Source organism: Passer montanus, unplaced genomic scaffold (assembly GCF_014805655.1).
Source record: "Passer montanus isolate IOZ18808 unplaced genomic scaffold, ASM1480565v1 scaffold154, whole genome shotgun sequence".
Taxonomy (NCBI): domain Eukaryota; kingdom Metazoa; phylum Chordata; class Aves; order Passeriformes; family Passeridae; genus Passer; species Passer montanus.
The window spans coordinates 788557-810948 of record NW_024362494.1 but is presented as its reverse complement, the minus strand read 5'-3'; the positions used below and the strand labels follow the sequence as shown (position 1 = coordinate 810948).

Here is a 22392-nt window from a genome sequence, read left to right as displayed (position 1 = left end):
TTCCCCAGGATCAGGAGGGATCCAGCCTCCCTTTCCTGGGAAGGATTCACTGGGATCTGTGGCTGGGCTCACTGGGATCTGTGGCAGGATTCACTGGGATCTGTGGCTGGGCTCACTGGGATCTGTGGCAGGATTCACTGGGATCTGTGGCTGGATTCACTGGGATGTGTGGCAAGATTCACTGGGATGTGTGGCAGGATTCACTGGGATGCTGTGCCAGGCACACCATGAGCTTGAAGAAAACTCTTCTTGCAGCATGGAGAGGCCATGTAGAAAGGGAGCAGGGCTGAACCCTGGGGGATACCTGGGAAGAGGAGAAGGGGAATGCATTAGGAATGGGACAACAGAGAGAGGGGGAACCAGCGTGCAGCTTCTCGACCCCCATTTGGGGCATCCCAGGGCCTGCCCATTGCCCGGACAGGGTAGCCAGCCCAGCCTCCCAAAACTCCTCACGGAGAAAGGCAAACAGCTCAGCCGTGCGTTGCATAACCAGGAAAAAAAGGCGTCCTCGGAGCCGAGTGGCTGCCGGCCAACTCTGGCATTAAAGTGGAGCAGAGGATACCGGGAGGGGAGCGCGGATTAGGCAGGGAGGAGACGGGATCAAGTGAGCAGCAGCGAGGGCAGGCTGGCCACAGCCTTAGGGAGGGTCACCAGGAGAGATCCAGCTTCTCTTCCCTGTGCAGAGCCCTGGGATCAGGAGGGATCCAGCCTCCCTTCCCTGTGCAAAATCCCAGGATCAGGAGGGATCCAGCCTCCCTTCCCTGTGCAGATCCTGAGATGAGGAGGGATCCAGCCTCCCTTCCCCAGGATCAGGAGGGATCCAGCCTCCCTTCCCCGGGATCAGGAGGGATCCAGCCTCCCTTCCCTGTGCAGATCCCTGGGACCAGGGCAATGGGGACGTGCTGGGCCCTTTCATCAGGGCCGGGTGTGTGTGCAGGAATCAGAGAGCACCTCGAGGAGCAGGGGATGAGATACTCGTGGTGTTCAGCACTGAGGTTGTGGCTGCAGAGACAGGATCTTTGCTTTCTCTGAGCTGCTGAGCGTGGAGCTGCTCTGGATCTCGCACTGATTCAGCACGACGTGAAGGCTTGTAACTTTTGGGAGTTCTTGGAAATTGGGCTGCTCCCAGTCAGCAGCTACTCCTACACACCGAGGAGACACGCTTGGGGAGCTTCTGGAGCTCTACCCGCTGGCTGCCTGCACCAACACAGGGCTGCAGTTTTATGCTGGGAAGAAATGGAGAGATCAAGCGAATTTAAAATTGCAAGGTGCTCCAAAGTGTGCCCAGTCTCCATTAGCTGATAAACATTGTGCTGGGCTTAAACCTCTGGGGTGCTAAAATGTGCTAAAAGATGCTTACCTAGCTGATAAACCCCCAGCAGCAGAGATGGGGTGTTCTGCTGTGCCTGGGTTTAGCTCAGCTTGGGCTGAGCTCAGCTTGGGCTGAGCTAAACCCCAGCTGGGTTTGCTGCCTGCAGAATCACAGAATTACAGGCTTGCTTGGTCTGGAAGGGTCCTTAAAGTTCATCTCCTTCCACCCCCTGCCATGGGCAGAGACACCTCCCACTATCCCAGGTTGCTCCAAGCCCCAACCGTGCTGACCTTGAACTCTTCCAGGGATGGGGCAGCCACAGCTCCTCTGGGTAACCTGTGCCAGGGCCTCATCAACCTCCACAGAGAAGAATTTCCTTCTAATATCTCATCCTCTGGACTCGCTCCAGCAGCTCCATGTCCTTCCTGCGCTGGAGGCCCCAGAGCTGGAGGCAGCTCTGCAGGTGGGGTCTCACCAGAGCCCAGCAGAGGAGCAGAATCCCCCCTTTAGGTGCTGCCCACGCTGTGGGGTGAGCCCCACGCAGGTGGGACAGCATCGCTTGTAGTGGCTGCCAGTTTCTATTGCCAGGTGACATCCAGCTTCTCAGTCCCCAACAGCCCCAAATCCTTCTCCTTTAGACATTTCCCACCAGGGTTTGGCCCTGGTGGTTGCCCACAGTGTCAGCCCTGGTGAGCAGACCCCACGCCCTGCAGCAGGGTGCAGGATCACCATCAGCAGTAGATGAGTGGTATGCTGGGCTTGTTGGCAAACAGCCCTGACCAGGGGCCAGGCCAAGGCAACAGCAGTGGGATCCTCCCCCACCTCCTTTAATTGATGAGGTGTGCTCCAAACAGCAGCCATGGTAGCCCAGCTCAGGACTGGGAGCTGTCCCCTTGGCTCGGTGTGCCAGGGAGGATGAGGATGGTCCCCAGTGGGTGTGTAGGGCTACCCTGTGGCCTGCAAGGGGTGCCCCCCACTTAGGGAGGCTGCTTTCTGCAGCTTGAGTTATTTTATTTTTTCCCTCTTCTCGTGTGGTGGCTCCTGTCTGAGGGCTCACCGCGATGGTTCCCACTCACCCCTCTGAGATGAACATCCCACAGCCCGGAGCCTGGCACTGCTGGAGGCACTGGGGATGCTCCAGGGGAGGAGATTCAGGGCTGCTCCGTGGGGAGCTGAAGGGCAGCGTGTTTACTCTCGGCTTTGCATCAAACCCAGGGTCAGAGCCAGGAATCTCTGTCCCCCAAGAGCCGTGCAGTGCCAGTGCCCGTGGCACGCTGCCCAGGCTTCCCGGCCTTGGGTCCAGGATCAGGGCGAATCCCGTTTTAAGGCAAAAGGTTATGGGCGGGAAGGAAGCAATCACAAAGCAAACACCACAGCCTTCTCCAACCGCACACGGCTCTGGCACAATAAATAGAAGGGAAGGGACAAAAATAGCCCCCCGAGTTGCAGCGTGGACACGGCGAGGGAGCGGGGCTGTGCTCAGGGGTGCCGGGGTGTTCTCCTGCCCATCCCAGCTCCCGGAGTCACGGCCAGGGGGATGTCCTGCAGTGCTGCGGCTGCCAGGCAATATCCTGGAGCAGAAATGATGAGTGGGCTTCAAGGGGAGGTACCTGAGCCCTTGTAAAAGTCAGAGCAGCGGCAGCTGAGCCCTTGCAGAACTCGCTGCATCCCACGCCCTGGCAGAGCTCTGGCACTTCCCTGCGTGCAAAGCCCGCTCCCAGCCCCCAGGAGCCAGCTGAGCTGCGCCGTAACTCGGGCAGAGGCAAAGCCCAGATGTGGAGGCACAAGGACTGGCTGGGGGCCCGGCAGCCGGGAGAAAAAACACCGCGAGTCTGGCTCTGGCTTTGGGAGCGGGCTCGGGGAGCTCGCAGGGCCGATGCGAGCTGCCTTCCCTGGCCAGCAGAGCCGCCGCTCCCCCTTTGGGGTGGGCTTGGAGCACGGCAGGGAGGATGCAAAACGTTCACGGTCCCGTGCGAGCCTTGCGAGGGGCGAGAAAAATCCTCATCTTCCCGCAGCCCGCGCTGATTGAGCCGGGAAACACCGGCCGGGAGAGGGTCCCGTTTGGGTGGGGGGCTCGGGGGGCCCCTCCCCAGCCGGCCCCGCTGCTGGGGGCGCGCAGCTGGAGCCCTCCCAGGGCCCTGCCGCTTTAACCTGCCTCTCCCACGTGCTGTCTGGTTGTGCTGGAGACGGTGACGCAGGCAGGACGTCAATGGACGCTGTGGGAGAATTTAGACTTGGGAGAGGAAGGGGGGGCAGGGAGGAAGGCAGCGTTTGCAGGGGCGGGGGTGCACGGCCGGGGCAGGAGGGACCCCGCACGCAGCCGGGCAGGGTGGCCCCGGAGCGTCGCTGGCAGCTGCGGCCATGCCATGGTGCCCCCCCGTCCCCGGCATGGGCTGGGACCTCGGCCAGCTGCGAGGGCAAATAATCCTCCTCCTCCTCCTCCTCCTCCCTTGCCCAAGCCGGGGTGGGCGGCGGGGGGGCCCCAGGGGCCACGTGAAGGCGACGCTTCCTCCCTGCCCGCTGCCACCCCCCCCCCCGCATTGTCACCACACGTGTGCCACTCCTGTCCCCGCGCGGGTCGGGCAGGCAGCGACCGTGCCGTGCTGTGCCCGGGCGTGCCAGCCCAGCGCAGGCGGGAGGTGACGGGTGGCCCAGGAACGGGGCTGGCACAGACCTTGGTGGTCATCAGGACTGTCCCCCGGCTTGAGGTGGGGAGCTGGGAATGACCATGGTCATGGATAGCCCCAGGAACGGGGCTGGCAGAGACCCTGGTGGTCACCGGGGCTGTTCCTGGGCTGGGGAGCTGGGAATGACCACAGTCACGGATGATCCTGGAACAGGGCTGGCAGAGACCCTGGTGGTCATCAGGACTGTTCCCCGGCTTGGGGTGGGGAGTTGGGAATGACCCGGGTCACAGATGGCCCAGGAACAGGGATGGCACAGACCCTGGTGGTCATCAGGACTGTCCCCGAGATGGGAATGACCCCGGTCACAGATGGCCCAGGAACAGGGCTGGCACAGACCCTGGTGGTCACCAGGACTGTCCCTGAGCTGGGAATGACCCGTGAGTGCCCCTCCGTGCACGGCTCTGCTCCTCTCCCCATCCCGAGCTGGGCTGTGCTGCTGCCAAGGGCATCACCCCCACCCCGGGCCAGGGTCCAGCTGCTGTGGCACGGCAGGACCCCCATCCCCTCCCTCTTGCAGAGCTTTCAAAGCTCTTTCAGAGCTTTCAGCATACCCAGGGACAAGCTGGAGCAGCACTTCCACTCCAGGGAGGGATGAGATGAGGCACGGACTGTGATTCCTCCCTGCGTCCAACCCCAGTCTTTAAGAGCTACACTGGTCTCCCCAAAAGTCGCATGGAGCTCTGCTCCCACTTGGTTCAGAGGGAGGAACGGGCAGAGAGAGACAAAAAGTTGTGGCAAGGAGGATAGAGATGCTGCTCTGCAGCACAAGGCTCTGCTCTCGGCCTCTTGGCTTTGCCCCCAGCCCTCACCCCACTCCCCTCCCTGAGCTCTGTGCAGGAGAGGAACAAATATCTTTCCCACTTTAGGTTTTTGGGTGCCTTTTTTTTTGTTTGTTTTTGTTTTAATAGCCTTAGGGTGTAGGTGGCTGCATATCTTGGAGGACCCAGGAGTCCTGCCTCCTTCCTGCTGGCACAGGGCAAGGGAAAGCAGTTTCCACTGTCAAGAGGCTGCGCACCAGCTGTACAAAGCAGCAGCCTGGTGTGGGAAGGGAGTTACTCAGCATTTGGTTCCCAAGAGACAAAAAAAAAAAAGAAAAAAAAAAGAAAAAAAAAGGCAGCTCAAACTGACTTTCCAAAATACTTTGAGGTTCATAGTAATGTTCTCGTCTTTGTCTCATAAATATCCTGGGTTGGATCCTTCCCTCGTTTTCATCCTGTAACTCACAGAGAGGCACCAGAGAACGGCTGCTGCGTGTTATTCTGACTATTTTTATTTTTTATATCTTTGGATACATGATCTCAGTTGATTGGAAAACAAACCCCAGAGAATCCTTGAGGAGAGACTGCAAACAGCTCTTGGTGAGATGACTAATCCCATCTCTATCTAAACCAACAGCGTCCTAAAAATAGCCTTATTTCTAACAATAAATATAATAAAATAACTAACTGACAACAAACAGCCCCAAAAAGCCAAACACACTGAAAAGTCCACTAGAAATACATACTGGGACGGGGGAAGGAGCCAGCAGGAAACTGTGTCACTGAGTCAGAGGGGTGGCCATGCCACCAGTGATGCTCGGTCAGATCTGCCCTCTCTGTTGAGACCATCGCTGCCTCTCACCCTTGTGCCTTCGCTTTCTTTGTCCCAGATCAGTGTGAGGAAGGCTCCAGAGCCAGGGGAAGCTGATCCCAGCCTCCAGCACCCTCTGAAAGCCCTGCAGGGGGATCCCCGCCCCAGCTCGGGGTGCGGGTCCATCGCCCCCAGGGCTGCTCCAGCCTCCCCGGGCCCTGAGCTCACCGCACACCTTGGATCATTTGGATAATTTGCCACCTACTTTCCACACACCAGGAGCCTCCCACACCCAGCGTGTTGCAAAACAACCCCCTCAGCTGAGTCACTGGCATCGGGGAACTTCTCCCTGCCCTCCTGGCCTGGGATGGGGCTCAGGGCAGAGCCGGCCGTGGCCAACAGCTGTGGTGGGAGCACACCCCGGCCCCATCCCGGGTCACCCCAGGCCTTTGGGGAGGAAATTGGGAGTTTTGGGCTTGTGCAGTGCCCTGTGTTGTGGAGGCCAGTGCACGGGGACTGCGTGCTGCTGCATTAATGGCTGTGGGCATCATCTGGGTGACAACAGTGACTCTGTCCCCCTGCCTGGCAGCTCCTGCACTCATATTCTCAGTGCTCCAGCTGAATGTGACCCAACAGGGCTGGGACATCGCTGTCACAGCCCCCTAGCCCCCCTTGAGCTGGGACAGTGGCTTTGTGTGTGACAGAGCCATCGCTCGGTATTTTTATGGAGCGCTGGAGCTGCACCAGACTCGTGTCACCAGTGTGGAAAGTGGGCTGCATTCTGCCAGCCAGGGCAACCCACGAAACATCTACCAAGGAGGTTCTGACCCCTGGCACCAGTTTTCTTCTGCCAAAAGCAGTCCCACGCCAGCCTGATTTTTATTTTTACTGCTTTGTGTGGCACATGGGAGCCTGCCCAGGCTCGCCATGCCTGGGAAAGGACAGCCTGTGCCCCATGCTGACCCCCAGCCCTGCCATATGGCACTCCTCCAGCATTCCCAGCGCTGGGAGAGCTCATCCAGCAGGAACACCCGCTCCCACCAGTGCAGACATGGGGTGTAGGTGGGTGGTCTCCATCCCCCCAGCCCCAAGGATGTTTGTGCTCACCACCGACACTGCTCTGAGGCTGTGGATAAGCAACGCTGGACATGGAGGCGAGACAGGAACAGAACTGGCCACCCAACTCCCTAAAAACCAGATTCCTGCCCAAATTCACAGCCCCAAACTGTCCTGGCACAGAGGGGGGGAGTCAAATAGAGACTGTTGGGTTTCTTGCGGGTAGCACAGAGCGATTTATCTGGGTTGCAGCTGCTTTAGGAGCTGGGAACGCAGAGCCCCGGCTTGGAGCAGGGTCTGGGCTGCCGAGCACAGGGAGCCCAGTGCCGGTGCCGTGTGCTCGGGAAGGGCCGGGTGAGGGCTGGGAGCCCCGGGAGCCCAGTGCAGTGAGGATAACAGAGGCAGGAGCAGCTCCTGGAGCTGGGCTGTGTCCGGACACCGGACAGCATCGTACCTTGTACCGTGCTGGACACACAACTGGGCCCTTCCACTGCCTCGGAAAGCTGTATGCATTATCCTGGCAGCGCAGCTGGCACCTTCACGGGCAGCTGATGGCACCTGTGTCGCTTTAGGGACACCTGGGCCGCCCTGAGCCGCTGTCCTGAGCCCAAACCTCCATGGCAGCTGGGGCAGAACCCACCATGCCCCCTTCACGCGGGGCTGGGCCGGACACTGCTGCCCAGCCCGGGGAACACGAGAGGGGCCAGGCCGGACCCTGAGGGTGGCACAGGGCAGCTCCCGACCCAGCTCCCGGCTGCGATTCCCCGTCCCCGGCTCAGCGCACCGCCGGGCCTGCCTCGGCCCCGCTAGGCCTCGGCTCCCCCCCGGCTCAGCCCCGCTCGGCCCCGGGCCCACCCCGTTCCCCCGGCCCCGCTCGCTCCCCCTCCCCCCTCGGCTTCAAAACAAACCGTCACCAAAATGGTGCAGAGGTGAAGGAGGGAGCCGGGAGGAAGGGGAAGAGGTGGCGGCTCGGCCTGGGCGCTGCGGGGACAGGTGAGGGCGGCGCGGGACGCGCGCGGAGGGACGCGGGACACGCGCGGGGGGGACGCGGGACACGGGCGCGGCACACGGGGATGGCCCCGCTGCGTGCTGCCGGTGGGGTGGGGGCAGCCCTCGGGGGTGCCCACCCCGCTGCGGGGCGGTGGGCAGTGTCCCCCGTGGGACCCCCGCGGTGACAGAGCGTGAGCCCACCCGCGACACCGCGTCCAGCCCGAGCGGGACCCGCTGCGGCCTGGCGGGACGCAGGGAGAAGCAGGGCCCGGTGGGTTTCGGGGGTTGGGGGGTGCTCTGCCTGGCGGGACATAGGGTGATGGCATGGGGGCTGTGGGGGGACCCGCCGGCGAGGCTCCGGGTGCCGCCGGGGGGCTGCGGTTTGATTGGCAAGAGCAGATTTTGGGAGAGCCGGCGGTAAATCGAGTCCCGGAGCGTCCATGCCTTGGCCGTGCGCCGGCTCCGGAGCCGACAGCTGGGATTGTTTGTCCGGAGGGGCTCACGGCGGCCGGAGCAGGGTGTCGTGGTGGGGCCGAGCCGCTGCCGCGGCCTCCCCGGGGTGCCGAGCGCTTCCTTGGCCGGAGGCAGCGGCGATGCTGAGCGGGGATGCGGTGACAGGGCGTCCGGCATCTGCGGCTCTTCGGCATCTGTGACGCCGCTTCGACCGCAGCTTATCCCTTCCCTGCAGCTCCCAAACCCCCTTTGGCTTTGACGTTGGTTTTTATTCTTTTATTTATTTGCCTTTTCTCTCCTCACGCACAGTCAGTCGTGCCACACACGCAGTTCTTGCCCCTGCACCGTGGTACCCCATGGTACCCCCAGCTCTGCACGGCCGCCAGCTGGGCTGTCCCCTCCTCCTAATCCTCCACAAGTGTCGGAGCTGCCACGCGGTTTTGGCTGGTGACTCCCCGTTGCTGTGGGCAGGGGTCTGGGCAGGGACAGGGACACCTGTGCTGCTGCAAATTCCCCTGGCACTTCAGCTCAGCGCCTCTGCCTGCCCCCACCCCGGGAAGGCCTGATCCTGTCCCTCCAAAGCCCCTTCTCCCGCGGTGCGTGGCCGTGTTTGGATTTTTGGGCTGGTGTTGCTTCACCAAGGTGGGTGCTCTCAAACCACTGTCCCAGGACAGCCAGCTTGAAATCCTGCTGCTGACGGGGAAGGGGCTGTGCTGGCCTCAGTGCAACGGGGACGCTCATCAGGCCAGGGGTGCAGGTTGTGGCTCTAGGTAAGGGTTATTCTCATTATGTTCTTTCCTTCTCTGAGCTGATTTCAGTGCTGGTGGCCCTGTTGTGGGAGCACTGAGCTGCCCCTGTCTCTTTGGAGCTCCAAAGCAAGCTGCTGGCGCTGCCCTCGGGATCACTGGAACGGGCTCCTGAAGGTCACAGACCTCTGGGTGGGCCTCATGGATCCTCCTCTCCACTCCCACCACCTTGCCCTTCAGCCCCTGCAGTTGTCGCGGCTCTGCCGAGCTGAGGCATCTGCACTTGTGCCGGCTCCGAGCAGGTGCCGATGTCCCCGCGGCAGCGGTGGGGCCGCTGCTCGGGTTTCGCTGGTGCCTCTGCCACAGCAGGGATTTAACTCGTGTTGAAGGGGCATTAGCTCCCGTGTCAGGTGGCTCGGGGGTTTCCACTCCTGCCCAGGCTCTCCCCCAGCACAAACCGGCTCGGGGGGCTCCTCGTGGTCACGTCCCTGTGTGTGCTCAGTCCTGCTGGGGGGCTCTGGGGACCTTGGGAAGTGCTGGTTTTGTCACTAGGTGACCTTGGGCACGTCCCTTTGCTTCCCCACACTTTGGTGGTGTTCTCGGAATGGGGGAGGTGGTTAATGTGTTTTAATTCCCCCCTCCTCACTGGTGTGGGGCTCCTGGCTCCTCTTGGGAGGTGCAACTGCAGAGCTGGAAAGGGCTGTTGCTATTTTGTGCTGTCCCCGAGCGGGCAGGGCGGAGGCATGGACGGTGCTGGAGTCACCCGGGGTGGATTTTTCCCAGGCTGCCAAGTGAAACAAGTGGGGTCTGAGTCTCATTTTAATGCTGCAGCCCTTTACTGTGACTCTGGCAACATAAAGGAGCCTAAATATGGTCATAAACTGCATCCACTTCAAGGTCCCTTCGTGCTGCCAGGGCAGCCTCACGGCGGCTTTGTGAGAGGGAGAACAAAGCCGAAAGTGTCGGACGAAAAGTACGGGAGCGGGACCCAGCTGCCGCGGTGCCGGCGTGTGCCGGAGCTGGTGCCGGCAGCTGCCCGGCAGGGAGGTGTCCCTGCTGGTGCAGGCCCTGCCTCACGAGGCAAGGATGGGCGTGAGGGTGGGGGGAGATGCTGCTCGGCACATCCCGAAGGGCCAGGAGGGCTTCAGCTAGGTGTGGAGGGCTCAGCTGTGAGCTGTGTGTTCAACACCCTGGGCGAGTCGTTTGAACCTAAGAAAGCGTCTGTGGTGAGGGGCAGGAATTGCTTTTCGCTCTTTTTTTTTTCCGAGGCAGAGTGCTTGCCAGGGTCAGGTTGGCATCGCCTGGAGCGCGCTGGGAGGAACCCGCCATGGGGTGCTGCGTGGCATCTCTCCTCTGTGATGGATTGCAGGGATGTGGTCTTTTTGGGAGTGAAGGGGAAAGAGGCAGCGGGGTGTGGGTTGATGACATTGACTCCGCTGCCCCAGACCACCGCTGCCCCACTGGGTGCCCCTGGCAGTGGTGCTGAGATGCCATGTGGAGCTGTGATGGTGTGAGCTGGCCTGGAAGGTGGTGCCTGAGGCTCAGGAAGTGAGCAGGCAGCATCCCATTAAATCCTGTTAATACCCGGGAGTGCACATGGAGGTGACCCAAGGCACGGTGAGCTGCACAGGCGGCGGTGGGGCTGCCGTGCTGGACTTCCCCATCTGCAACCAGAGCTAAAAATATCCCCCTGCCTCACCCCGCCGCCGTCCCATCTGTTCGGAGGGTGAGCTCCTCAGGCCGGGGGCTCTTTCTTATTTTTATCGCTATTTTGGCAGTTCCTGGAGGCTGAGCCATCCCGGGGGTCAGAGGTGACTCTATTGTAGATGACAGTCCTGCTCCCGGGAAGGTTCCGCTCTGCTGCTGAGCCCGCCACGGTGAGCAGAGAGCAAGTGAGGAGGAGGAAGGGGAGGAGGAGGAAGGCTGGGGGAGGCACGGCAACGTGTGGCACAGGGTGCCCCTGGCTGTGCTTGCCCTCTCCTTGTGCCAGCAGGACTGTGGGGTGCATCACCCCCTCACCTCTCCCCGGCACTGTCTGGGACTTCACTCGATGTGACTCTCAGGGGTTTGGTTTTGTTTTTTCCTTTCCTTTTTCCCTCTAATTAGAGAGGCTTTCAATAGAAAGCTGAGATTTGTTAATCACTTTGTTTGATCAGAGCTCAGGCAGTGCTGAAGACCTCTAGGTTTTTCCCTCTGCCTGTGTGAGCAGCAGTTTGCTTTTGCTTTCAAGATGGATCTCGCCGTCTGCCTGCCAGCAGCTCTGCCTCCCCGGATCTGTCGGTTTGCATCTTGCACTCCACTTTGCTTTGCTTGTGGTTCTTCTTTAATTTTTCCTTTCCCCTCACTCTTGGTGTCTCCCTGCTGTAGCTCCCCACTGCTTGCAAAACAGACAAGAGCCCACATCCTCTGAAAAATCCTGAAAAAAGTGCCCATGTGGAGGGCAAAGGTTTGATAAATACCTCAATTTGGAGTGATTTATTTTGGGGGGGGTGGGGTCTAGGTTTGCTTTCTCTTAAATGGGGTCACAGAAGATGGGGGACTTGGGTCTCTGAGCTACATGGGAGCAGTTTTTGGGGGAAACTTGGCTTGTTTTTGTGTGGGTCACAACAAGGCTGGGGGGACACAGCAGCTGCTTGCTCCGTGATTCCCAGGCTGTTTCTTAGGGAATCTGGGATTCATTCAGGGAATTCTGGGAATCATTCAGGGTGAGCACCTTCCCCTGTAGAAAAGGGGGCAGTGACATGAGGTGCATGCAGTGGTGGTGAGTCCTTGCTGCCACCATCTGTGTCACCCAGAGGGCTCTGCTCAGGGTGAGATGTCCTGGTTGTTGACTGCTGGAATGCTGGAGCAGCTGCTGGGGCCTGTTCCCAGTGCTGGGTACTGCCACGTTGCCCAGTGGGACTTTAAATAGCTCCGTGCCCCTCCAGTGCCCGGCAGAGCAGGCGTGTGGTGCTGCTCTTGCGGTGCCACACGCGAAGCCCAAGCGGTGCTGATGTCCTGGTGCACAGTGAGGACAAGCTGGAAGGGCAGGATGATCCCTGTGCTGGGATGTGCCAGGCTCCAGGAGCCACCGTGGTGTCCCACGCCGCAGCAGCTGGACCGAGCAGGACACAAAGGATTTCCCAGCTTGGTTTCCCCTTGGTTTTCCCGGGCTGTGCGTGGAGGGGGTCAGCAGCACCCGTGCCCCGACCCTCCTTGCTGTGAGTGACCAGCACGAGCTGGAATGCAGAGGTGGGGAGCTGAGCCCCTGCCATCTGTGCTGGCTGTGCCCAGTGCTGCTGGCACGCTGGCTCAAGGTCAAAGCCGTGCACAGTGGCTTTGGGCTGCTGCTGGCGCAGGGTGGGAGCACTCCCACCTCCTGTCCTGAGTCACTGGTGCTTGGGGTTGGAAAGGGGGTAATTAAATGACCTATTTCTGGGCAAGGGAGGAAGAGGAGGAGGAGGAGGAATCGTTTCTCTTTCCAGAGCTTCAGACAGCTTGCTGCAAGCGTCCGGCACAAACCCCAAACCGCTTCCAGGAGGAGGTGCCTGCAGCCCCCCTGGCTGGGGTGCTTGGGGCATGGTTTGGGACACGGGGGCTCTGGGGAAGGGTGACCTCCCACTGCAGCACTGCTGTTGCATCAGCCTTTTTTTGTGGGTTTTTTTTTTTTTTTTTTTTAAGGAGTCAGGACAAATCCACGGCTCCTAAATTCATTTTTTACCTTCTTTCCGTCCCCAAAAAGTAGTCATGAGATTTCAGAAGCGGTACCTGCCTGCGGGGCCAGGTCCTTGACCCCAGCCCACCCCAGGGCTGCCAAAGGATCATCTTAGGGGTTCTAGTGGGATTCTTCCTTCTCTCTCCTTCTGCCATAGGGGGATTATCAGCATCTGCTGTGTGATGGATCCTGCAGCTCATGGTCCCGGGGGTGCTGGGGCTGTGGGCCTGGGGGTACCTGTTCTGGAGGATGTGGTGGAGCTTCAGGTGCAAGGTTTTATTGATGGATATAAGCAGTGGTTATAAATAGCCCTGCTTGGAAGTTTTCATCTTCTTTTTTAAATGGAAGTGCCTTTTGGAACAAAGTGACTTTCCTCCCTTCTTTTCGAAAGCATCTTTTTTGTCTTCTTATTTTGAAGATGAAATTTTTCTTTTTTTTACTCTTAAATTTTTTCCTTTCTAATTTTTGGAAGGCTTCAGGGAAAAATTGCAACGCGCCATACCCAGGAACACATCCCATGGCGTGCAGGTGGGGAAAATATGTGGGGAAAGATTAATCTGGTTTGGTTTTCCTTAAAAAGGAAATTGAAAATTGGAAATGTTCATGACATCGGTGAGAATTTTCTATCAAAGCAGACAAAATCTGAGGGGCAGGAGTTTGCTTAAACCTGCTGCATCAGGTGTAAAAAAAAAAAAAAAGTTAAATAAATTAATTGGATAAAGAACTTCTGTTCAGTGAAAGACTGGCAACATTTCTGGGTTTCTGTCTGGAATTTTTCAGTTGTAAAACCTGAAATCCTCCCCCACCCCTAGCAGTAACCTTGAGACATGGTGCCGGAGCAGGAGTTTCCACTGGCAGGGAAGAAAAAAAATTACAATAAAGAATGTGGACAAATTATTTTGACTGACCAGGCTTTTTTTATTTTGCAGGGGCAGTCACCGAGACTGTCCTGACCCGCAGCTGCTGTGCTCAGTGCTGGGAGCAGGAGATGAACTGCTGTGATGAGGGGCTGGGCAGGGAATGGCCGGGATCATGCTCCACGCATGGGTGCTCTCGGTCCGTGGTGGCATCCATGGGGAAGGATCTTCTGGGACGGCCAGAAGTGTGTGTTTTTCACCCATTTTGGGTATACAGAGGCAGAGAGTGGCTGTTTGTGTAGCTGTAGGTGAGGGCTGAGCTGTCATGCTTTGTCTAAATGTCGTGATAAATATCCCCATGGAGCTGGTACCCTCAGGCTTCTGGCTGGCATCTGATCGAGCTGCCAGCCCTGGGAGGAGCAGCCACTTTGTCCCAGTGCCAGTGGCTGGGAATGGTGTCCATCCCCGGGGTGCAGTGTCCTGTGACACCTCCTCTGGCTGGGGACCCTGGTGTGCTGCTCGGCTCGATGATGGGTGGCAGGTTGGGGTGGCTGAACACCCCACAAGTTTGTGAAAATCCCAGTGTTGCTGCAGCCTGGCTCTGCCCCAAGCACCCTCCTCCTGCTGGGAATTCCTGCAGGGAGCTCTGGCTTTGGCTCTGTCAGACATGTGGTGCTTGGAGTGGTTCAGAACTTGCTGGAAGAGCCATGGGGGAAAGGAAGGGGTTTGTGTGTCACCAAGTCTCTGGTGCTGGCACCACCGGGGAGGTCGTGGAGGTGAGGAGGTGCCTCTAGGCACAGTTATCACAGACTTGTGGAATGGTTTAGGTGGAAGGGGACCTTAAAAATCATCTCATTCCAACCCTTGGGTTTATCCCAGGGGGAAAACCCCATGTTCCCTTGGAGACGTGACTCTGCCCCTAGGAAAGCCCTGCGGTAGCAGCAAGTTTATTTCAATAACTGAGCAGGATGTGGAAGGGTTGGGTGAAAGCAGGGCTTACCTGGATGTGGGGCAGTTTTCCATCGAGTATTCCGGTGAGCAGCAGCACTTGGGATCACATGGACAGCGTGTGCATGCCAGCTCTCCTCTGAGAGCATGCACCAATGTGGGGGCTCCAGGAAAGGCTCAGGGGGTTGGGATGCAGCCAAAGCCAGGCCTTATCTCCAGCCTCATCCCTTGCCTGGTGCTTTCCCAGAGAGCTCCAGTGCCGCTGGACATCTCTCTTTTCATGACCGAGGAGGATTTGACTCCCTATCTCCAGGCTTTTAAGCACTGGGATCAATCACGTATCCATCCTCAACCTTCCCTGACTCCATGGCCGTCCTTCCCACGCGCCGGCAACGAGCCGCCGGGAAAACTAGCACCTCTCGGCTCGCTCGCTCAAAAATATCCCCAGTCCTGCATGGATGCGCTGCCAAGACGGGGAGCGGAGCCCGCGCTGCCTCTTAGCAGAAATCTGTCGCCTTGCTCGGCGGTGGGGAGGCTTGGGAGGGAGGCTGGGATCTGCCGAGTGCTGAGCCCCAGCGCTTTCGAAAATAGAAGCAGAACAAATGGTTGGAGCAAGATGCTGGTGGTGAAGGCAGCCAAGGCCTCTTCCCGCGGCAGCTGGTGGCTGCTTCTTGCTCCTCCATCAATCCTCTCCCCAGAGCTGGCATTTCCTTGCGGGGGGAGAGGGGAACATCTGGCTCTTGGGGCGGCCTGGGGCACGGCGATGCTTTATTGGGTTCGGTGCGGCGCCGCGGGGTTTTGGCACGGGTGAGCTCTGAGTGAGCTGTGAGGATGGCAGGGCAGGAGGGGATTCAGTCGGGGTGAGATAAGGAGGACGTGGCCGGGTGGCGCCGGTTCCTGGAGGGACTTTGTCCCAAAACAAAGGGACAGGTGCTGGGTCGAGCTGCGGGCACGCCGGCACCGCGTGGCAGCAGGTGCTGACCTGCTGTCCGACAGCTGAGCACGGAGCTGCTGTGCCTGCTCCCAGGGGAGGGGTGGGCTCAGCTCCTGGTGCCTCCTGGGGGCCCCAGGGGTCGTGGGGGCTGCCTTGGGGTGCTGCTGGGGAAAGGCCAAGGGTTCCTCTCCTTCTTCCCCATGGGCACTGCTCCTGAGGGGACGAAGCTGCCTGTCCTCACGCCAGCCACTGGCACCCAGGAGACAAAAATTATGAGCCCATCTCTCAACACAGGTTGAGAGGGTTTGGAAAAGTCCGGATAGTTGCCCTCAGGTCTTTCAGCTTTAGGGCCAGATGTGTGTGCTTTAGCGAGCAGGATTTCACACCTGCCTTTGTGCTGGAGGGAGCTGCTCCAACTGGACCAGGTGGAAGTGGGAAGGTTGGGAAGATGCTTTCCTTCTGGGAAGATGTTCTTGCCTTGTCCTTTCCAGTGGAGAGGACCAGCCACAGCGAGCTCAGCATCTGCCTGGGTGACCTTCAGCACCTCTGCTTGGAGAGAGAGGCTGCTTTGCATGTCCTCTGCCCTGCCAGCAGCACTTGCACCGAGCATCGGGGTCTTTTTGTTATGCAAATGAAGGTTTGGTTTTAGCTTCTCAGAGATAAATACCTTCGAGGCTAAATTTGGAGCTCTGGGCACTGCTGAAAGCGCCCTGATGGCCCAAGGCCTGGCAGGTCAGATGCTGAAGGTGGTAGTTTGTGTGTTTGGCTCCCCTTCGGACATGGAAACAAAACGGTCACAATATTTTTTCCACTGGGGTTATACAGGATTTTTTGCGGTGAGGAACAAGCGCCTGGAGTGCTGGTAGGGGGTCCTTGGCACCTGCTGCCAGCCTGCACTGGAGTTCCCACTTTTGCAGTGATGTGCCGTGGTTTTATTTAGGCTTTTGGAGCCCAGGAGACCCTTTTATCCCAGCTGCCCTTCGAGGATCCCCACTGAGCTGTGCCCAGGCACCAGAGCTCCAGTGCAGGATGAGACAGTGATATCTCAGTGCCCCTGACACTGACCACCTGGATTTTGTGGTCAGGACCCCTCTCCCACCCCTCAGAGAGGCTGAGGGGTGCAGGCTGCCTGGCCAGAGGATGCAGTGCCGAGTGCTGCACACCAGACCAGAGCTTTTTCTCACCTCCCCACTTGTGCGTGGTGTGGACGTGGCATCCCCAGGGACAACCTGGCTTCCTTTGGGACCCCGTGAGTCCCTGGCAGCCCGTCTCTCTTGTGATGGGGTCATGGGCCGTTGGTCTGGGTTTGGGCAGAGGTGTTTGTGTGTGATCTTATTTTTATTTGCGCGTCTTTCGGAAATTTTTCGTCACAGCAGGTGCCGGTTCAGTGCCCGGCAGCGGGGCGGGAAGGCTGCGAGCGGGGTGGAAACGTGGCTAAAACTGGCTTGGCTTCTCTTTGTACAGTTTTGCTATTTCTGTGCCACAGGAGAGCTTGAGCTCCCTGGGGTCTGGAGGGGCTGAAGCCATCGGGTTCCTGCTTCATCCCTCCTGTGGGGTCACAGGTCACTTAAGCAGCCTGAAAACTCACAGACATCAGCCCAGGGGCTCTCCAGGGCTGAACCAAGGTGGTGTGATGTTAAGAACATCATGTCCTTGCAAAAACATGGACAATGGTGGGTTTTATTCCAGCAGAGAGCTGGACAGGAGCACAGGGTCTCCCACATGCTGCTCGCAATGGGATACCTTGGGGACCTGCAGGTGGAAAGGAAAGGTGATAAGAAATAGAGGTAAAAAGTGAGGGGCAGCTCTTTTGGAGCTGCTTCTTTGCAAAGTTTTGGCATTGGCTGTGTGCTGACCTGGGCTAAGGCCACCCCAAAACAGAGTGTCCTGCTCAGGGGCACCTTGGGGTTCCACAAGGTTTTTGGGAGGGATTTAGGGGTGGAAAGGAAAGGTGGCAGGAAATAGAGGTGAAAAGTGAGGGGCAGCTCTTTTGGAGCTGCTTCTTTGCAAAGTTTTGGCATTGGCTGTGTGGTGAGCTGTGGAGGGTTGGGCTAAGGCCACCCCAAAACAGGGAGGTCCTGCTCAGGGGCACCTTGGGGTTCCACAAGGTTTTTGGGAGGGATTTAGGACTTGTGGCTGTGTGCTGGCAGGGTGGCAGGCTGCATCCCCCAAAGCCCTGCAGGGTCTGGAGTGCCCCTGCCCAGGGGAGCTGCTGCACCAGCCATGCCCCAGAGTGGGTACTCTGGCTGAGGCACAGGAGCAGGTCCCCATTCCAGGGAAGAGAAGGCTCCAGGTAAACCTTAGAGCCCTTTCCAGTGCCTAAAGGGCTCCAAGAGAGTTGGAGATGACTTTGGACAAGGGCCTGGAGTGACAGGACGAGGAGGGAATGGCTTCACACTGACAGAAGGCAGGGTTAGGTGGGCTATGGGGAAGAATTTCCTCCCTCTGAGGGTGGTAAGGCAGAAGTTGCCCAGGTTGCCCCATCCCTGGAAGTTCCAAAGACCAGGTTGGACAGGGCTTGGAGCGACCTGGTCTAGTGGAAGGTGTCCCTGCCCATGGCAGGGGTTGGAATGAGAGCATCTTTATGGTCCTTTCCAACCCAAACCATGCCATGATTCCATGATCCCCTGCATCCTTTCAGCTGTGACATGGCACTGCTCCTCCAGCCTCTGCTGCCCAAGCAAAGGTGCTGCCTTGGTTCTTTCTTTTTTTTTAATTCTTTTTTTTTCCCTAAAAATGCATTACCAGAGCAGCTCATCCACATTTCCACCACCTTCTCCCTCCTGTTCTCGCGCTGAAGTCTATAATGCTGAAATTATAGCATCCCCCTCGTCACCATGGCAACGCTCAGGGATGTATTTAAAAAAAAAAAAAGACCAGAAGCCCTCCAAGGATTATGACTTCAGTGAGGGATCAGGCTGGAGGGGAATCTGGGTCACGGCTGGAGCAGGCTTTTCTTCCAGCCTGTCTTCAGTAATTCCCCTCACAGCACCCGGGGCCGCGTCAGGCCAGGCCAGGGCAGAGCTGCCCCTGGCACCCATGGGTGCCCTCGAGGGGGTCCAGCTGCTCTGGGAGGTGCTGCCTTCCTCTGTGTGAGACTCCTTGTTGCCCATGTACACTCTGGGAAGGAGCATCCTCTGCAAGCTCAGGATTCCCACCCAATACTGAGGTGTTTTAACCAAGCCCTTTTGATTCCCAAACGCGTGGTGCCTGCAGGAGTGCCAGAGCCCTGCTCCCCCTCCACCCCGCTTTGTGCAGTGCCAGCTTTCTCTCTCATCCCCCAAAATAAACAGGACTTTTTTTTAATATATTTTTTTTACTCCTCTTCTTCTTTTCATTTTTTTTTCCTCCCTTTTTCCACACCCCCAGAGCCGCTGTTGCTGGTGGCAGGGAGCCCAGACTCTGTAGGAACTCAGAAATGCTGCGAATCCAAGCCCTGGCTGCCCTCTCAGTTTCGCAATCCTTTGGAAGGGGGGAGAGAGAAGGAATAAAATGGGAGGGGATTTTTTTTTTCTTTATTAGAGATTTATAGACTTTCCCACCAGTAGGGACAAGGAGCTGGAGCCGAGCGGCCAATTTCCTACAGTAAGTTTCCAACACTGCTCCTCTCTGGCCACTGCAAAACCCTCTGCAGCCTCTGCTGTGGTGGGTTGGGTTGGTTAAATTTTTGGAAAACCATCGGAAATGCTGGCATTTCCAGTGCTGGGGGGGTTGGCAGGGTGAGGGGCTGCTGATGCTGGGGGTGGTGGTGCAGCTCAGTGGGCCGGCACCTCCCATGGGCTAGGTGATGCTAAGGGCCAGGAAAAATCAGCTCAGGTGGTGCTTTTGAGCAATTAAAGCCTTTTTTTTGCTACCTGTTTTTTGGTTGCATGTGAACCCTTTGCCTTGGGCTTCGTGGTGGTGCTCATGGCTGCTGGTCCCTCCAGCCAGGCTCGGTGCTGCTGGGGCACTTTCCCTGCTCTCCTCATCCCCCTCAGCCATTTGGCCTCTCGAGGTTTGTGGTCCATTTATTTTTAGGTAATTGCAGTGTCCGGGCGCTGGAGAGGCCGCTCTGTACCACGCAGCCGGACAGGGAGTGGTTTGTTGGCCAGTGTATTTTAAGCAGTTGGTTTCTTACAGGCGAGAGCTTGTGCAGCTCCTTGCACTGGTGTGGAGGGGCCCAGCCAATGCCACGGTGGCTCCTGTCCCCACAGATGTCACTTTACCCATGCCTGGTGCTGGACATGGGGCAGGGTGTGAGGGTTCAGCTCCTGGCCCTTCCCTGCACCCTCGTGCAGGATCTGACCCTCTGCCAGTGCTCCTGCTGGAGGAAAAAAATCCTCCCTTAAGCTGTGCCTGGATGAGATCTGAGTGCTGGCAGCTCTGCTCCCAGTATCCAGTGATTAATGGGATTAAATTGGTGCCCCTAGTGAGGTTTTTTTATTTTGCATCTGGTTTTCTCAAGACTTTTTAAGCAGGGGAGGCCGGGGCCATGTCGCACTGAGATCTGATTAGATAAGGGAGAGCTGCCTGTGAACAAAATTCCTACCGGATAATTATTTATACCTCCATGTGCGTCACTAATAAACATCTGGATCTGCTCCAAACATCTTCATTTGATTTGTTTTGTAGTCTCTCAACAGGGATGTTTCTCAGCTCCCCACCTCCCTCTTGTCGCGTGGCTTTTGGCTGAAATGAGGGGGTGGGTTGGAGCATTGCCCCCCTGCTCATGGGACAAGGCTGTCCCCCAGCACCAGCCTTGCTCACCCATTTCCCCCTGGGCATTAGCACTCCTGGGGCTGGTTTGGCAAATTCCCACTCCTGGGTGCCCGTGATGGGGCGACAGTCACGTTGCCCTTTCTCAGGAGGAGAAAATGTGTGGTGTTGGTGGTTGAAGAAAAAAATACGAGTGGTCAAAACAAGCCAAAAAGCAACCCCAGATGTGTTGCCTTCTATTTTAAACATCCTCGTTTGATTTGGGGGCGAACCAGACTCCTGACCTTTGGGAGCACGTGGGGCTGGCAGTCACGCCAAGCTCTCCCAGGCCAGGGCTGACTTCTTGCTCTGTTTGTGTAGAGCCAAGAAATTACTATTAATAACTTTCCCTGAATGAGAGCTGAGTACCTGCTTCCCTGGGGCTCCTTGGAAGGCTCCGGCTTGGGCGGATAACATCAACAGTCATTAGGAACGGACTGAGAGCATCGGGCGCAGCTGGGATGCAGATGGGAAGGGACTGATGTGGGAGGGGAGAGATGAAGGAAGCCTCTGGCTGGCTGTGAAGCGCCTTGGGCAGGGCTTGCAGGCGCCACGAGCCATTTTTTGTGTGTTCCTCCATGCTTTTTACAGCCCTGGCCCCTCTTTGCACGAACGCGATGCGAAAACCATCGCGAGTCGCCGGAGCCAGCGGCGAACGCCAGCTCCATCCTTGTTGGCTGTAATCTGTGTCTCACCTCTGCTGGGGAAAAAAAAAAAAATAAATAAAAAAGTTTCAGTGCTGCACCCAGCCTTAATCTCTTTAAACTGCATTTGGCTAATCCTTCATTAGGATCTCATTGTGAGCTTGTTATCCCGTTAGGGCTGAGCCGTGCGTGGCGGCGCCCGCCGAGCTGGGTGGGAAGGGAAGGGGCTGCTTTGGTCCTCCTGCCAAGGCCACGTGCTCCACCAGGACGTGCCAGCAGCACCAGCGAGGTGGGCTCGGCTCCGTGGGGATGGGATTGTGTGCTCTGTCCTGCTGCTGGGGTGGGGTGGGTGCTGTGGGGAAGTTGTTTCTGTTTGCCTTCCCATCCGTTCCTTGATGGGAAGTGTTGGAGCTGGGGAGGGGGAGTGTCATGTAGAAAGTGCTGGTTTTGGTTTGTACCAAGGCTTGGTCAGTCTTCAGAGCGTTTCTGGGAGCACCTCCAGCACTGGGGCCGGGCACCAAGGGCAGGGTTTTAGCTGGGGTTGCTACCCAGGAAGCAGGAGGTGATCCCAAGGGTCTCACCAGGAGCAGGGTGTGCACTGATCCCCTGATCCCCCTTCCCACTGCCATGGGAGCGTTGGAAAAGGTCATCAGTTGGACCCAGCATGGGCAGGCAGATTCCTTCCTTTAGTGAGAGGTGCTCTCCTGCTGGCAGGCTGCGCTGGTGCCCTGCTTGGTGCCAGTCCCCTGTCCCAGGGGGCACAGCCATGCCAGCACTTCGCAGCACCCACCAGGGCACCCTCCCCTCCACACAGGGCCCTTCTCGGAGTGACTGGCAATGGCAGCAGCTCTGCAGCACCCCGAGGGCTGCGATACCTGCAGGCCATGTTTCTGGAAGTTCTTGGAGGGGGAGAGCAGCCCTGCACGAGGCTGTAGCTGGAGAGGGGGGATGCCCACCCTGCTGGACCACGGAGCTGGGCTGAGCCGTGCAGGAGATGGTCTGCAGAGCCTGTGCAGAAAGCAAAACAAAACCCACACACCCACACATTCCCACAAGCGCAGGCACACAGGCAGCGAGCAGGCAGGAGGGGATCTGCCAGCAGCCAGAGCCGAGGCTCGAGTTAATTTGGTGGAAAATGAAAACCCATTGCGGCGAGCGAGAAGGTTCCTGCCTTTTCTTTTTCCTTCCTCAAAGAAAACATTAGGTGGGATTTTTTACCTTCCCCGGTTTTTGTTTCGTGCAGAAATGAGGCTCTGAAGAGGAGCCCGGTGGTTAAAAGAGTTGCTGCCTGTTTTGTACTTCCCTGCCTGCCCTCCTCCCTGCTGGAAGGTCTCGTGGGCACATGTGTCACCATGTCCTTGTCCACTTCTGCAGTGGGTCGAGGCAGGGAGGTGGCTCCTGTGACATTGCTCAGCGAGTGACAATGAACTTGTCTCTAAGCCTGCACGTGGCTTTGCCCGAGGTGTAAATTCATGCACATTTATTTGCCTCTGGACTGGGGAGCGTCTCTGCAGGTCGTGCTTTTGGGCAGTGCTGGGGCACGAGGGCACAGTGAGGGGCTCATGGCATCGTTCACCTTCTGGAGATGGGGTCTCTGCGGGGTACCCAGGCCACTCAGATTTGGGGTGTGGGATGACAGACTGGTTCTGGCTGGGGCTGGGGTGCTGCTGTACCTCTGTCAGGGCATCGGGGGTCCCTTTTCCCCCTGAGGGGGTTCCCCTCTCCACCAGAGCACCTTGGAACTGTGAAGTATTGTGAGATGAGGTTT

The 22392-nt window shown here is 58.0% G+C and overlaps 1 protein-coding gene across 17 annotated transcripts in view; it reads left to right on the top strand.

Annotated features, from left to right (window-relative positions):
• The first annotated feature begins 7485 nt into the window (after positions 1–7485).
• The window catches only part of MEF2D (myocyte enhancer factor 2D), an 83309-nt gene continuing 68402 nt past the window's right edge, over positions 7486–22392 (top strand). For 15 of the 17 annotated variants that reach the window (XM_039702174.1, XM_039702170.1, XM_039702167.1 and 12 more), the window contains exon 1: positions 7486–7617. The gene's annotated coding sequence lies outside the window, so the exon portion shown is untranslated. The remainder of the gene's footprint in view (positions 7618–22392) is intronic. The other 2 variants (XM_039702160.1, XM_039702157.1) reach the window with 2 other exon arrangements.